The sequence below is a fragment of the Coturnix japonica genome, chromosome 38, assembly GCF_054131305.1.
Source record: "Coturnix japonica strain WE chromosome 38, WE-NBRP24, whole genome shotgun sequence".
Classification (NCBI taxonomy): domain Eukaryota; kingdom Metazoa; phylum Chordata; class Aves; order Galliformes; family Phasianidae; genus Coturnix; species Coturnix japonica.
In genome coordinates, this window is record NC_140700.1 from 4,039,711 (window position 1) to 4,057,846 (window position 18,136).

The following is an 18,136-nucleotide window of genomic DNA, read 5'->3' on the forward strand; positions in this document are numbered from 1 at the left end:
CACAAGTTGTCAAGCAGTGTGACAGCACGAGGAGCAACACGCACCCTCACGAGCCAGCAGTATGAGACAGAATTACTCAGGCAAATACAAAGAGCATCTCTGAACGAGCAGCATGGCTTAGTATGAGAAATATCAGTGCCAGAAGTGCTTGAGTGCCCAGAGATCCCAAGTGAGAGCAAGACTTCAACATTCAGGACCAAAGATGCTCATAACATTCAGAGGAAAGGACAAATAGCCCCTTTTGCAGCTACAGAGTTGGGTTCAGACAGAGCAAACCACTGCCCTGCTGTCAATGAGGGAAGCTGGGCAGCATCAGAAAGGACAGAGAAGAGCTTTGTGACCACACAACCATCACTCTGACCAACCCTACAAGCAGTCATAGTGACCATAGTGACCAGTATGGAACCATTACATCACAGCCCCCAGCAGAAGCAGACCCTGCCCTCCCCTCAGCAGCACGAGACGTGGTGAGAACGAAGGTTTGTTTAATGATTTTTAATTAATTTTAATTACTTCCATTTTTTAATGTTTTTTTTTTTTTTTGAGCAGTAGCTTAACCTCAGTGAATCTCAGCCCTTTCTGATCGCTCCGGGACTTCTGCCAGCTTCCTCATTACAGATCAGTTCCCTTAACGCCATTTGATAATGAAATGGGTTTTAAAAGAAAGGGACAGAGGGGAAAAAAAGAAAGTCAAATACCTCCGGCAGAACCCCAGGGAGCTGGAAGAGGATTATGATTTGGCAGAGAGATGAAATGATAGTTTGGGAGCTCACTTTATGAACAACGTGGATCCACGTTGAAAGCGCCCTACTTTTAACAGACAAAAGTTACGGCCCCATAAGGGCTTTCTGCCCTCCCAGCTTCCTGCATGGGGGAGCAGCTGAGACAGCAGAGGTGGGGAGGAAAGGGGAAGGTTTGAACCTGGTGCAGCCATAGAGTTTTTCCTTCCAGCTTTCCTTTAAAATCATTGACTCCCATCAAGACCCTCTTCCACCCACACCTCAATCAGGTTCTCCTACAACACAAAGCGTTGCAAAGCACACCTGTGAAACCCTATACAAGCTTCTTCACAAGTGTTGGCTTTTTTTTCCCCCCACTATTTCTATGAACATGCACTGCTCTGTTCATCACTCAGAACTCCTCCTTGTGGCTCTGATCTCAGCCCAGCTGATCTCTTGCCCAGCAGCCCTGGGCACACTTCAAAGGACCCAAAGCCTGGGCAAGGGGACAGAAAGGAATCTGTAATTTCTAGATGCTCTCTTGAGGCTTATCTGAACCTCAGCACAGCTTCTAAATCTGGGCTTTAAGTCACCCCAGAGCGCATTTCTGTTAAGAGATGTTTGGGCATCCACAGTCACAGCTGGAAATGCTCTCCAAAATATACGGCCCTTTTATGGCCGCACTCTGCAGGCGACAAAGAAGCAGAAAGGAGGTGATGGAGATATTGTTGAACTGTGTACACAAAATGCAATGAAATGGATGTTTTTATGACACTTACTGCCTGCATTGGGTCCCAGCAGAGGTCCTGCTGGCATCAGGGTGGGCACATCCCCACCATGGGGTGGAGCTGGGAAGGAAGAAATGGGTTGGGGACCACAGGCACCTCCCTGCCTCCAGAGGGATGTGCATAATTCATAGGCCATAGATTGTATATACCTCAGTCATGAAAGTTTAAACAGACTGGTTATTACTATTGACCATTAAAAGGCAATTTTTCCCCTATGTGTGACAAGGACTATTGACATTCCCATACCCTTGGAAAAAGCTGGGTGATGTCCTGACACCCACAGAGCCTCACTCCATTCCTGCACCAAGAGCCCAACCAGGACAACAAACTGCCTTTAAAACACTCTGCCTGCTTTCATGGCTATTAACACCTCCTTAACACCATTAAAAAACTGAAAGCCTGGTTTTACTCCTGACTTAAGTACTCAGACAGGGTTTTGTCTGCCATTCCCTGCATGGCACTGCTTGGCTGTTCTGCTCTGCTAACCCCACTGAGATACCTTTGCCAGCACTGATGCCTCCAGGTTTTCCTCCAACACAGCACAGGGCATCAGCTCCAACCTCAGCATCACTCAGAGCCTGGAGCTTTGGGAAGGGGATGAGAAGGAGCTAATGCTAAGATCAGGAGGCAGATTTTTTCCTCCTCTCTGCAGCCTGTAGAAAATTAAATTCATGCCCAATGGGCCTAAACACTCCTGGTAGCACTGAAGTGAGAAATTGAGCTAATACCTTTCTGATGTTTAAACAAGTACCCGTGGTATTTTCCTGCCCATCTAGAAGAAGCTCTGAAGCTTTTGGAACTGTCATCACAAACTGTGAGGGATGCTTGAAATAAAAGTGAGGGGAAAAATATATGTATGGGTGGCACAGAGCACTCTGGATAACATAGCAAAGACAAAGTGCTATGTCAGAGCAATCCTTCCATTTCCAGACTGAAGGTCTGAAATGAGCCAAGCATCCCAACTCAGGAATCCACCTTATAAACCAGAAGGAATGAGAGACAGGGTTGTTACTCTGAATTTTTGGAGCCGTAAGGGTAGAAACCAGAGGGAACCTCTAATAGGCACAGAACCAGGAGTTGGACTCTATGATCCTGATAGGCCTCTTCCAATTTGGGATATCCTATGGTTCTATGTGGCTGTGCTGGAAGAAAAAGCAGTGTAGGACACATCTGCATTGCTTGCTGTGTAACTTAACTGTCAGAAAAGAGAGAAAATAGGGGAAAACTGGAGCCTCTTTCCCTATTGAAGGAAACAACCTGCAAACACAACAGCCTCTCCTGCAGCTCTGACCCACTCTTGGTCCAGCTCAACCGCAAGCACACAAAGGATCACCAGCACAGAAGGAAGAAAAGGAAAGAAAAAAGGAGGACTAATAGGCACATAACACCCATCGGAAAAGTGGGCACAATCTAGAGAGAAGCAAAGGAGCTTTGAAAGGTTATTAGCTGTGTTCTACCTATTGCCTGTTCAAGCACATATGGGAAAAATGATTGTTTCCCTCTCTGATGTGTACACTGAGGGAATCAGGAGCAGATGCAAGCCGGGCACTGACGACTCCAGCAGATAAAAGACAATTACAGGCAGAAAATGGAGCTGCTGAGAGCACGCAGCTTCACTCGGGATGTTCAGTTTAGCTGCTGGAAGAGGGCTGGAAACTCAAGCCCTGACAGCAGCCGCCTCGTGCTGCAGACCTGCTGATTTAAGCATTGCTCAGCTCCACGCAGACGTGTGTAGAAACATTTAAAGGCTCAATTTGAGCCATTGGTTTCTCATTTTTGAGCTCTCATTAAAATAATCTGCTCTGATTGTCTGCAGGAGCTATTTTTCACTCCTCTAAATGGTCACAATAAGTGAAAGAGGAGAACCAGCCCCAGGCAGCCCATGACTCATCAAATCCCAATCCTACTCTTTGCTGGTGCCACCTGAAAGCAGCACAGAGAGGGACAACAGCTCTGTCCTGCTGCTGTGAACAGAGGTTTATCTCCTGCTTAACCTGTATGGATCCATGCACATCACTGCATACCCACCTCACCCAGATGAGCAGCTCTGGGTTCTCATCCCCTCTGGCATTCAGAGCTACCAACTCCATCACTACCTGCAGAGCCTGAACTCACACTCTCATCCTTCACCCACCAGCCCAGTGCAGAAAACCCCTTTTGTCTTTAGCCCCGTGCCATGGTTTGTTCATCGGCCATTTCACCATTCCCATCGCTGACACTTTTAAAGCCACGAGAAAGGGATTTTAATTGGCTGAAATGCTGATTGCCATAACAACTGGCTAATGAACCATCTGTTAGCATATGTAATATTTATTTATATGTTTGAAGAGAGCAGCTCAGGACCAGGAGGGGCTGCTTGCTGACATGGAGAGGACGGGGGTTGGTCCCATTGCCACCCACTGCCCCCACCCGCAGCAGGGCCACCTGCCAACAAAAAGCAGATGCTAAAGGGAGATCCCAGCTACCACTGCTCTGCTGATGGAGCAACGGGGCTCTGTTATTTTTAGGTGCTTGATAAAGAGGAGGGGGGGGGTGGAAGCAGAGAAAGCCCCGCTCCATCCAGAAGTCACATGCATATGCAAAAGGAGCCTAATTGCCCCTCTTTACAAACTAATCATTCCGGATTTTACAAGCCGCATTATAGAACCTGACATGCTTATTTTTCCTCTTATTATGTTTGTAAGCAGTGATCCTATTGAAAAGGAAAAAATCAAACCCTATTTTCGCCAGTCACCACCGTCTCCCTTTCTCTCCCCGCCTGTTTTATTTTATTTCCCTTTCTTTCCATCAGCTGAATAGAGCAGCATTTTCATGTGTATTAATTGCCCTGTAAAATGCCCTCAAAGTCATTAGAATTCCCCATTCAAAACTATTATCTCTGCCATTATGTCTAAGCATTATTTTTATTTAAATGCGCCTCTTCTGAATTAGCTTATTTTTAACAGCTAGCCATGCCTGAAACGCTGTTCCAGGCCAAGCTGTTCTCAAATCTTTATATATAATTTTTAAATGATAACTTCATAGGAGCTTTTGATGCTTCATCCCGAGCTCAATCACAGCTTCAGGCTTTTAACCCCATTTCTTTTTGCTTTTCCTAGTTCAGAAAGGCAGGGAAAAGCCTTGGAGAAGTTGTTTTTTACCTTAACCTGCATGACTTTTTACATCAGAGCCACAAGATTTGCAGCTGCAGCTCACGGCTGGATTTCAACTTACAGTGATAGGAAAGATTAATTAAGAATATCCATATTGCCCTGACTAGAACTCAAAGCCACTCTTTCTCTTTTCCCCACGCCAAATACCCACACATGATTCTCACCCATCCCGACAGGTTATTCTATCAATACTCATCCTGTGATTAAGCACAGCAAACTGCTTTCTGGACAACCCCCCCTCAGCCTTTGGTGATGCCACATCACCACCCTATAGTGTCCTACATCCCACACAGCATCACTACAACACGGAGCCCTGGGCACCACTGTGCTGCAAAGGCTGTTATCCCTTTGCACCAAGGGCAGGCAGTGCACTGGGAAGATGAAACAGCATGGGCTGACATAGGACAGCTCCAACCCCTGTAATTAATGCATGTGGCCATAGGATTGCACAGCCCATCCCCAACCCATGGGACCTTTGGCTCAGCCACTCGGACCCACAAGAGCTCACATCCCCAATGCACCACACAGCCCAGCCTCTGTTATTCCATCCCTTGGACAACACTCCTTCCTTTTGTCACACAGAGCCTCACTGGCAGCTCCTGATGAATTACTGAAGCAGGCAGCTTTAACCCATGATCTTGCTTTGGATACTTCCCTACCTGCCTTTTCTCAATGACATTTTGAGCGCTGAGGTCAACTCTTTTAAAGCAGGTAACTTCCCACTCAGCATCCTCCTTTCTCAGCCAGGCAGCGGGGATGTCTGCAATGATTCCCTCCCTCTGGGCTGCAAAAAAGCCTTTGCTCCTGTTGCAATGTGCAGGAAGGCACCCTCCTGTTTCCACACCCTCCTGCCAGCAGCGAGGCTCAGCCTGAGCTGCTCCACTCCAGGACCTGGCTGAAGGCTTTGCAGCCCAGCTCTTTGCCCAGACCCAGTGCAAAAATCAAAGGAAAGCATTGCTTTGTAATGACTTCTCAGCAACCTTCGCCAACCTGTCTGCTGGAAAGGACAGAGCTTAGCCTGCAAACCTGCAGCGCCAGGCAGAAACTCAAAGCAACTCAGCAAGCAATCCATTCACAATGACTTCATCCAGAAGGAACCCAGAAGTTTGCTATATGGCCACTCCAGTCACAGCAACCTGCTTCAGGTTTGCATTACTGGTAGGCAGACACACAAAGCAGCTCCCCAGGGGCTTTCCAGCAGGGCTGGGTATACCCATGACCACAGTATAAGCCCAGAGACCTTGGGCAATAACCTCAGCACAGCAGAATGGAGCATGGTTATTTTTTATACACAGCACATCAGCAACATCTCAACTTCAATCCCATCCCTCATATAAATTCTTCTGAATATTTAAGAGAAAAACCCGTGCTCAGATCCTATCTGGCTGTTATATCCTCCTTCATTTCCTATAACAGCACCAGGATCACACGGTGACCACAGAGGCCAATACAACCCCTGGGAGATGGGCAGATACTCACAGTGTGGATGGGCAGCCCAGCTCTGCCATGGGGCGAACACTACCCAAGGCCACAGGAGCACATGTATTGCACATCCACCTTCATGACAGCTATACCTGCTTCAGCCCTTTGCACAATGCCTGCCTTGCCAACACGATGCTCTCAGGAGCAACTCAGGGCCCAGAAGGTTAAGCTTCCAGTTGACAGAAGAGCTGAATGACCTGGCATGGGGGTAGATCAGCTCAAACCCAGACCCACCACCACCAGACCTCGAGTGTTTTGCCACTAGGTGGAGTTCAGAGGCAAAAACCTCACCTGTGTGCATAGCTGCCAGCTTCAGCTGGACCCACAGTGGGAGCCCATACAGCCTGGGGGTCCAAAGCTGTATGATACAGGGCAGCAGGAGCAGCCAACCTAACTGACAGTGGGGTTCAACTTGAGCATGCATGAGAAAAATCAGAATTAAGTGGGAAAACAGCCAAGCTGCTGCCCTCTGCAAGCCCTGTGCTGTTCAAGGGGGGCTGCAGCACTGCGGGCAGGAGGTGCTGGGTTCACAGTGAATCACAAATATCATCTGCATGGAGAGGGATATCGATCTGCAGATTTCACTGACATTTACAAATAAATGATGTATTGCAGTTTTTGTTTTGCCAGCCGGGCTGACCCCTAACGGCCTCCACATAATTTACTTTTGATTAAAGAAGTGCTTTGACGCAGAGAACTAAAAAAAAAAACACACCAAAACCCAACAACCCCAAATCAATACAATTATGAGATCAGCTTTAAAACAATGTGTTATGAAAGAAACCACCCCCACCACCACTTGTCCAGTCCTTGAAGATGGCTCAGATGAAAGTGATGCTCCAAGTCATTCCAGAGGTCAATGGATGGAGTTGGAAATAAGCAAAGCATGCATTACAGACATGGAATTTGAGGGCAGACTCATGCAGTGGGTTCAGCAATGATCACCCTTCCAACCAAGTCCACAGCAGCACTTTGCATCCACAGACAGACACAAGGAGCTTGCATAAGAATGCAAAGAAGGTACAGACTCCACCATTCTCTTCCATAGCTTTAAATATTTAGCAGCGTGGAGCTCAATGTGAATAACATCCACAGCACCTAATGGGAAAACAGCTCCTCTCGTTGAAGAGAATGGGGTTTGGCATTAGCAAACGCAGTGCCATATGTTCATTAAATCACTACCACTCACAAGATAATGGTGACAGCAAGTTAAAGTCATATTCTGGCTAACAATATCCAAAAATATTACTTTTTTGGCAACCAAACAGGGCGCAACATGTATAATTAATGAGCGCTCTTGCAATTAGCATGCCCTCGCCTCCAAAGAGAGAACCACAACCTGTTTGCATTTGCAAAGCATGACAAAAAAGAAGAGAGCTCAGTTTTTAAATGGCCCTTCTGATCAGCTCTGCCACGCGGCTCCCATGTGCTTCGTGGCTGCAGAACTGGGGAGGAAGCTGCTGTGCAGGCACTGCTCACTATGATGGCAGCATTCATCAGCATCCTGGAGTAATGCTGTGTGCAATGCCTGCCCTCATTTCTCACTCATGTACCCTGAATGCTCCTGGTGTTGAATGAAGTGGGGGAGAAGAGAGCAAAGAGATGCACGTGGTGGGGATGCTTTGGTTAGAGCAGCTTGTTGGCTTTGCATCTTTTGTACTGCTGAGCAAACCTGGGGCCTGACATAGGCAAGAAATATCCAACTTGGGATCTCCACTGAGGATCCTGCAGCACTGAAGTTAACAGGAGCTTGCTTTTGCTGTCAGTGGGCACAAGATGGAGTCTTGAAGTACTGAGCCATATGGAGATGGGGACTGTGCCCGTCCCCAGCCCCACGCTGCATGTGCCCAAACCAGCCCTAGTCACAGCAGTTTAATGCAATGTCAGGAGATGAAAAGATTGGGCTCAATGGGATTTGTAATTAAAAGCAATGCTCATCCGTGCTGCTCTTTGGTTAACCCAAGAGTTGGAGCTCTGTAAGCTCTGTTTGGACACTGAGTTGCAGAGCTGTTCACCTCCCTTACCACAAGCCAGGAATGCAAAACAACCCCGACAAAACCAAAGCCCCAGAAATGTACATAAAATCAAATAAATAGAAATACAGCAGCTCTGACTGATCTGAAGGAAAACAATCAGCTGCAAGGCAGTTTATTCAATCTGCCTAATGTAAGAAGGTTGCAAACATCCCACTGTTTACCCTGTGATTTTTTCTCCCCCCCCCCCCCCCCCTTTTGGCAGCAGCAAAAACAAATAACGCTGGATTCAATTTGCAGCCTGAACAACACAGAAGACACAAAAGGCAGAAAGAAAAGGCACTTGGCCCCAACCCCTTTTGCAAGGGCTACTATAAAACTGCTCCTTGCCTGCTGTGCCCATGAGGGGCAGCTCTGACTGCAGGGCCCAATGATGCACACAGATGATGCACTCCTGCATTTTCCTTCATTAAGCATTTGAACCATTTCATTCCTCAATCTGGCTTCCCTGCTCGGTGTGGCTCCTGCCTGCAGACCCCAGCTCCTGTCATACCTTCCTCCACAAGATTAAATATTACTTTGTACCTCGCGCGCTCTCTCTGTGAACATATTTAAACAGCACGATCAGGTTGCTTTCTAATCTTCCCTTTGATAAGCTAATCAGATTGATCTCCAGAAGTCTGTCACCGCCAGGCACGTTTTTCAAGCCCTGCAATATGACTTGTATCTTCAGACAAAGCAAGCAGCATCCCCAGGGACCAGTCATCCTCCAGGTTTCAAAGACACTGTGGAGACCCCCAGGGCCCCTCACGAATACATTTGCTTCGCTCACACTAATGGGTGTCTTGGCCTAATCACCTGAGACCAGCACGCTTTGAGGCCAGAATAGATGAGTCTGTGAACCTCAGCAGTTTTCTGTTGAAGCTGCAGCTCTCCATTCAATTACTGCAAGAAAAAATAAGAGCGTGCAAAGGTAAAAAAACCCCACTGCAAAACTGGGCTCAGATGGGACTCAAGTCTTTCACAACCGAATTCCCCATAGGGGTGATGGTCCATACCTGAAGAACAGCACAAAGCCAAGACGGCCTGAGAAACCACGTGCTATAGAAAGGCTTGATAGAATGAGACTTTATACAGAAGTTTTATAACTCACTCTCTTAAGGTCCTTCTGTAAAGTGAGATATTAAACAAAACTGATCGATTCCTAAGAAAATCCTTATTTTCACATCCAGTAAAGCTCACAATGGGTTCACACAACAGCAGATATTCCCGGATCCATTTGTGGTTCTAAACACCTCCCCGGCATCATTAAGCCACAAATTTGCTCAGAAATCCTTGCATTGTGTCCCAAAGGAGATTAAATACAGACACTTGCAAGGGAGGGAACAACAATAAAAGGAGAATGAATGCTCCCTAAGTGATTCCTGAAACAAAAAAAAGATTTGATATGCAGCCTGTGTGCCCATGCAATTATGAAGCTTCTAGCTCAGAGCTGTAACAGATGGAATTTCTCCCCCCCTGTTTCTCTTTGGTGATAAGGTGAATGGTTTCCTCAAGGGAAGTGTAGACAGAGCTGCTGAGCTGGCACGGCTTGTGCCAAGCAGCTGGTTGCTGCTGAAATGATGGAACAGAGCAGCACGGCCTGGGGTGGAAGCAGAGGACCTTCCTGCAATCAGCCTTCCAAGGAAGGACTGGCCACGGATATTTGCATTATGGCACATTAAGTCAATCAGTGCTTGCACAGCCTTTACTTCTCAACAGAAGGCTCCCAGGTGGTTATTTGGGTTGAGTTGAAGAGTGGTTTGGAGACACGAGGAGCAGAGCACAGAGCAGAACATTGTACTTCCAGGTCTGAATGACACGTGCACCCATTTGAGCTCCAGAAAGCTGATAGAAGCCAATGGAAGCACATGCTCTATGCACGAGAGGGGGAAAAAAGTATCATATGCACCTCAAAGTATCGATCAGATTAATTGCTGAATGAGCCACGACTGATGTTTCCAAAAGAAATTGAATGATTGACTTTGAGAAATGTTAGCGGTGTCTTTTCAATGGGCTGAATGAGATTAAATCCCTCTTAGCCCCGTGATGGATGACACACAATGGGCTTCTGCAGCATTTCCTTCTGTTCATCTCTCCCCTCTCCCATTGTTTTGAGTTTGGGACTCTCTGTACCATGCCTGAGCTCTTGATGCCATCTTACAGCATCAGCTCTGCCCTCCATTCCTTTTCTCAGTCATAATACCTGGATATCAGGTATGTCACCATCTCTACCCAGAGACCAGCCCTCATACGAGGTAATTACCCTTCCCTGTCACCCATCCTTATGCTGGCTTGTGTAAAAAGAACCATTTGCACAGAGTGCAGCAACCAGTCTGCAATGGAACATTGCAGCTCCTACAGCCATGGGATCCCCTGTGCTCCTGCCAGGCTCAGTCCTTTCCATGGGGCTTTTCACCCCAAAAATGCATGGGGGGGAAAAAACACTTTAGACAAGACTGACACAGAGAATGTATAGAAATCACTAAGGAACAAATAGAGTTAACAGCAGTGAAAGCACTGAAAGGACTCCGGCTCTCAACAAATTTTGGTAGCTACCAACACAGTGGGATCAGGCTAATTACTAAAACAAGATTACCTCTTGCTTTTCTGCACCGCAGACACAGTAACAAATTAAATTACAGGGGGAATAAGATGAGTTAAATTCTCACCAGAGGCTGGCGGTGGCCTCTGCTGACCATTCATGCTGAGTGCTGGGATTTGACATTAACCACCAGCACACGGCCGCTTTTCTGCTGAAAGCAGCACATTTTAAAGTGGGGAGATCCTATCTTTCATTTCATATAGATCAGTCCTGCAGCATCTTGATGTATTTATAGTTTTAATACATAACCGTAAATGCCCCCTAAACAAGGGATATTGCACCTTTAGATTACTGTTATTGCTTTATTGCTCATTGTAGACATAAATTAACAGCTTCCCCCAGCAATGCTGAAAGAGTACAGAATTAGATTACAATGTACATACACAAGAGCCTATTAAGGCATTGCTATTCCATAAAAAGTCTTTATAGTTTTTAAGTGTACACCTATAAGTGTTTCAATTAAAGAACTACATGCTTGCCTAGTAATTGCCCTCCCATTTGAGATAGGGTTTTGCAGCAAAAAAAAAAGAAAGAAGCAAGACTAAAAGGTGGAAAATTGGAATATAAAACACCGAGTATGAAAGTGCTATAAAAAGAAAACCATGGGTTTAAATTATGCTTATTAGAGCCATTTGCATGGCTTAACTCCTGCACTCTGCTTTGCTGCAAGGAATCCATTGTTTCTCTGGGCAGAAAATCCTCTTGTTTTGTGTCCCAGCTTCTCAAGCCCTGCAGGAAAGCAGTTGTTGGGATAAAATGGCTCTTCCTGGAGGGCAGCTGCTGCCTTAAGCTGTTCTAGAATGACAAGAGGCCACTGAAGGCTGCCCAATGTAACAGAAAAAGGAAGTCCAGGCTTGGGATTCCCAGAGCAGCAGCACTACATCAACCAGAGCTGCATCCCTACCTGTTGGAAGGATGACATCTGGTGGTAGGAAGGGTCAGAGGCCCACCAACTAATTAAATGCGGTAAATTAAGCCGTATTCAACAGGTACAAGTGGAAAGCAGAGCTTCTTGCTGACCTTACAGGTGGAAAGGAGAACTTGGATTGGTGTGGTATTAAACAGCAAGGAGGAAGTTCACTATCTGTGTTGTGGTCCTAACGCTGGTCCACCAGGGATGGAAGGTAGAAATGGGTAAGACTCGATAAGCAATAGACATTAATTAATGCTGCGCTGCAATGGAATTCAGCTGAAATAATGTATGGAGGCCACGTGAATAGTAAAAGGAAATTCATCATGGTTAATGTTATTACACTGAATGTCAAAGGAAGCGGCGATGATTTGCCACTTACTGTGTAATGTAATGTAATCTAAATGCAATTTTGGTTGGACAGCCTTGAACATCCATATTAAGGAGAACTGGTAGAAAAACCAGGATTCAGTCCCTAAAAAGCAACCAATGGGTTGAAAGCCATTGGTTTCTCTTATTGGAGGCTGAGAAACAAAGTAGAATCATTACTCCAGAGGAATCTATTAATCCCATTTATCACCTAAACCAAAAGCACCTTCCCTAGGAAGCAACATCTATGCCAGTTTATTCATGATACTCCTTCAATACAAAAATAGTGCTGTTTCCTGAGTCTAATACTACTTCTGTCTGCTTAATACATCCCAGAGCAGAAAACACTGATGTTACATCTACAAGACAAACCAATCAGCAAGCCTTACACATGAAAACCCTCCTGCAAGGGATTGAACATGATTTATATTGTTCTTCCCCCAACCAATTACACATTAGATTTCAGTAAACAGTCCTCAGTAACAGAACACCACTCAACGTGGCCTTCCAAAGCCTTATTAATTTTCTCTGCTACACGATACAACAACTTCCAGTGTAAGAAATTCTATAGAGAACGACGGGTACGTTCTCAATCTGAAACACTGGAAGCCATAATCAGACATGATCACTTCCTTCTGAAATAGAAAAAAAACACAGATAGATTCATTGCAGGATTCCAGCCCTTAGAAAGGAGCAGAATAATACTTGCAGTTTATTTCACTCAGTCCCACATAGCCAATCTACTGCTGTTTTGTCATTGAAATAAAAGCATTGGGTTTCTCATTAACTTAAGCTTGCGTTTATGAAGAGGAGTAAACTTATGTGTCTTTTAAAAGACTCTGAATAGTCGCTTATTTACACAGCCCTAGAAGCGTGGCAGGCATTTCATCTGCATACCAAGAGAGCACAGCAGTCTAAACAAACAACAAAACAAAGCTTGCAGAGAAGGGAAGAGAAAGAAGGCTTCAAATACACTGAGATCTCCAGCAAGAAACTCTTACTAGCACTGAAACCTCTTAAATGAGGTCTGGGAATGGGTGGATCCTGACTTTTCTTTTTCCCACCAACCCTATTGTATTGGACCAACTGAAGACCAACACAGCTGACTCCTCGCAGGCTCAATAAATAAGAAGTAATGAGCTCTTTACCTGCTTTTATTCACTAAGACTTTGATTCTCTCAGTCAGAAATGAGAGCACAGGCAGTGCTGGGCTGCAGACACAAACCAGCTCCAGTTTTTGCATCTGCAGCATAAGTTTCTGTGCTTTCTTGGCTGCTTTGCTGATGTCAGTGACAGCTACAGGCACGACAGATTCTCTAGATAAGTGATGGGGATGCCAAAATCATCTGCATGTTAATTGTTTCAGATCTCAGCAATTACATTTAGGGTATTCATAAAAGAGACAGGGCTTTTCTTGACCCCCATGCTCCCACCTGCGGAAGGAACTATCTCACGTCAATGTTCATTACAGTAAGGATTGATTCTGGTCTATTAACATACATAGAAGAGAGGTGGGGTGCATCCTACATGCACACAGGTGGGTGCTGGGCATGAAACACCAAGTCAAGGGCACCTGATGGGGGTATGTGAAGGAGAAGTGCTCCCACCAAATGAACCCAGACCCCCCATCTGCACACACAGACAGAGCCAGCATCCTCACCAGGCACTCGGAGCTTTGTGGCTCACCCATCACCAGCTGTGCTCTGCCAGATAACCAAAGCTGACTCTCTTTGGTGTCTAAAATATTTACTGGCACCCGTGTGCCGAGACAATCTGCTCCGCTCCATGTGCCTGCAATGCAAATGTCCTCGTTTAATTGTTCTCAGCCTCATCCCAGAAATGCAAAGAGGAACTCGGTGACCACAGAAAATGAGGTCTTTTTCTTCCCTTCCTTTGAAGGAGCTAACAAGAGCCAGGGTGACATTTATGGAATAATTAAAGGCAACGCTGATGAGCGCAGTAGTTGCAATTCTTCTTTTCAATCCCAGACCCCTTTTTAATCCGTGTCATCTCTGGTCACTGGCTTTACAGCTGTGACAAGTGATTTTTACAGGAACACCATCAGAGGTTGTAAACTGTAATGACCTTTTTTCTTTCTCGCTCTTTCTTGTTTCATACCTGTAATTAACCAGCGCTGGATGCAGATGTAAAAGACACAACCAAATTCAGATGGCTGTAAAAATCATCCCCGCACTCACCGCTAAGAACTCAAACAACCCCACAACCCCAGATTTGACTATGGCCAACCATACAAGAGGAGTCATTACTGTAACTAAATTAGACCGTTTGTTTTCTTTCCCTCAAATCGAATTGCGTAGGAGCTGCTTTATTGCAAAACAGACATTAAAATTCCAGCTAGACCTCAGAGAGAAAGTAATTTCTATTTTATCAGCACTGTAAAGCTGTCTTTATGTTCTGAAGCAGGAAATATTGCAGGGATATTTATAGCTTCAGCACCAAAGCCAGTTTGAATAGAAATGTTACTGCGGTCGGCAGAGCTGTCACATTGCTCAGCAGAGCAGGGAATTTTAGTGAATTTGTGAATTACTGTTTCAGTCCTGACAAGTCTTTCAAGGAGGTTGCTGTGTGTGCGGAGCGGCTTTGTGGTTTCGGGATAATGATTAGAGGCTGGGATCACCTGAAGAGAAGATGTAAATGGCTCCTGGGAGATAACCAGGGCCCCCCTACTGAGGGCTGTGGTTCCCAATCTCTGCTCCTCTCTGCTTCTCTTTGGGCTGCATGAACACTGCGCTGCTTCTCTTGCAGTGCTGGCAATGCACACCACTTGCTTTTGCCAAAGCTTTCTGTGAAGGATTGGCTGTGTATGTTTCCATCACCTTTGGGGTGCAGGCCAGATTTCTGCCCCATTCATTTCTGCTGTCGTCCTCTATACATTTAATACTGCATGAATAAACTGATGCACAATGACAGCATTCGTCTTAGCAAACTTTCTGAGCTGGTGGCAAAGGCAAGAGAGCACCCTGGACGCTCTGCATCTCTGTGACCACCTCATCCTTTGTAATTAAAGAGGATTACTACCAAGCAACACTGGGAGGGACCACAAAACTCTCAGCCTCTGATTAAACCCATCCATTATCACATACGTGGTAATGGATTCCTTCAGTGATCCACAGCGAAGGTATTGCAAACGCGCTGCAGAATTTAGCCTAACAAATGCTCCCATCAGGCTGTAAACAAAATAATTTGTATTGTTGAGCTATCTGTGCTGGTCTGGCCCAAGAACTGCTTGGAAAGTCAGACTGAGCCTTCTCACTGCAGAAGGATGGAGGTGCCTGCTCCCTGCTCACAACCTCCCTGTCCCCTGCACACTGTGAGCTTCTCATTGGGCTTTGTACACAACCCAGCAGCACAATGTTGGCTGCTGAGATGTGACCCACCAAACACACCCAGCAAAGCAGAGAGCTGGACTTTGTTCACATTGCTTCTACCTGCGTGTAGGAGAGGATTTTGCTTTGCTGACAGCAGACAACTGCAAGGGCACCACAGAGATGGGATCTGCATACAATAGCAGTGCGTTATTTTCTAATAATCTACGGCAAGTCGCCAAGACTATGAACATGATGGAGTTTCTGCCACTGCAAATGAGAGACAGTAGCTCTCTCTGTAAGCTGGATAGTTTATCCTTAATTGGAATTTGTATGTAGTGCGCTGCTCTCTCCCCCACATCTATAAATAAAGCTGGTGTTTTGGCAATTACTGATGTCTGCTGTCATCTCGCAAGGCTGGGTTTTTGATGAAGCATGTGGTGTTATAGGCTAATATTTCTCATTTCTATCGTTCTCTAATTCTATTTCTTTATGGAAATTGAGCTACAGTTTTATGCACAATGATTCTTTTAAATCCTCCCCCCAACCCCCCTTTTCCTTCTTCCATGTTGGAGAAATGGGAGGGGGGCATAAGTGATGGGGAGAGGTTCAGGTGAGTGTGCACCATGGGGAAGGGAGAGGAAAATGAATCTCCAGGCCCTGGGTTGACCACATAAGGGCCACAGATGAGGACAAACACTACAGGGAGGCAGAGAAGTGTGCTTCGAATCTCAGCAAGCAGCACCTATCCCTGACCTCAGACAGGGCCACAGCTGCATTGGTAAACATTATTTCTGATCTGTTTCTGCTCCTCTCTGAGTTTTATTTGCTTTTTGTTTCAGCTTAACCTTTCCCTCCCCTTCACCTTTCATTCTTCTGCTTCTTTTCCATCACTCCTTTTTCTCCCACAAATCTGACTGCTTGTGTATTCATTTCCCTCTGTTCCATATGAACTTTCCATCTGCCTTAAAATTCTCCTGTACTTTCCAAACCCTCTTCCCATTGAATCCCACTAAATCCCAACTCCCATCACAGTTACCTGCAAAGCAACCCTCACCATCCTCTTAAATGATTTTACTCTTTCCCGTGTACTTGTCTATTTAGGCTGCAGTTCATTGCTTATTAACATCACAAACCCACTCCAATTCCGACCAAAGTCAGCACAGCCTCCCTGTGCCGCTAATAGGAGCTGAACAAGAAGCAGAAGCTTTGCACCTCCAGCTGATAGCTGCCATTTAGAGCTGAGGGCACTCCAGAAACAACAGGACTGGGCCTGATGTTTCTGCATAACTAATGCAATCAGCCCTAGCAGAAAAAGAAATGTGGAATCACTGCCTTCTGCTGCACCAGGACTCCAATGGACATACGTCTCAAGGATGCTGATGATCAGCAGCTTGAAAGGAATTAACTGGCTTTTCACTCTCTCCTTCTTTCTATGTCTGCTTCATGAATTTTCTCTTGTGTTTATCAGACCCATTTATAAAATACAGATTCCTATTGATTCCCAAGGAGAATGAACATTAATATACTCTGGTGTCCATCTGTTTTCTCCCCCACACGGCAGAGAAAAGATTTATATGACTTTTCTGGGTGTGCTGCTGACCTGCAATTGAGTCAACAATCAAGTCACACTAAATTAAACAAAGATATATTTCTTCTCCTGCCCTATAGAGCAACGCAGCACAGGTCTGCCCCTGGGGAACGCACACACCTCCACCTTTAGGATATGGGAAGTCAAATTCATTTGGGTCAGAATGAAATCTGGACATGAAGGAAGGTCAGCCTTGAAACTGGTCTGAGTCAGCTCACCTGCACATCTGGATGCCATTTAGCAAAGGTGGGTTGGTGGCTTTGGTGTGTCACCAATGGGACCCTATGCTCAGCTGCATACAGGCATGCACAAATACACAATATATATAAGCACCCATGCAGATATATGTACATACACACATGTGAAGATCTATATTTATTCCACCCATTCCCACAGATGCCCTTCACAATTAGCTGAATGATTCATCTTTAATAACGACCCGTAAGCTGGTTTGCTTTCCCCAGGTTCAATGAGATGCTGTGTCACAGAAAGAGCTTTGAAGAACGGGAAATGAAAGACACCACAAAACTTCTCGAGATCAATTGCTGTAATTATTCTTTGAATAATTTTCCAGCCATTATTCAGGCCCCGTATTTACATGAAAGGCCACTTTCAGGCCAACCAGAAGATCTCCAGCTTCAGGATTTACAGCTTATTGTGTAAGAAAGATTTAGCACTGCACCCTTAGGAAATCCATCTGTAGATTGTTGCGAAGATAAAGAAAAATATAAAGTTCCTTTAATCTGAATGTCCTTTATCTGCTACTCATTACTGCTCAATACATTTTCCAGTAAGCCGGTGACAATGACAGACTCGATGGCTTACAACCACACCACTTCTTCTCCCTGTTTCCAGCACTGACATTTACAAACTGCCAAGTACCCTGGACGTACGGACTAGAAAGTAGATCTTCATCCTTTTTGCATTAATTCAGGGTTCAGAGTCTCAGTGCACTGCCAAGGGAAGGGATAACAAAAGGGACAGCGGAAGGTTCATATGCTCATAAATATGTGACAGGCAGTCTTGTCTTATTGCTCCTTTTAGCACGCTGTGCTGCTGAAATTGATAGTGTAATATAGACTTTCTCCAGCACACAGTGAAAGCCATCACTGGGGCGTTCATTTTATCAGAGCTAATTTTTATGCTGACAAAAATATATATACATATATATCATTTGAAAGG

General features: G+C 45.5%; 1 protein-coding gene across 3 annotated transcripts in view; it reads right to left on the reverse strand.

Annotated features, from left to right (window-relative positions):
* PLXNA2 (plexin A2) overlaps positions 1-18,136 on the reverse strand; it is a 302,069-nt gene that overhangs the window by 164,142 nt on the left and 119,791 nt on the right. The gene's annotated exons all lie outside the window — the stretch shown is intronic.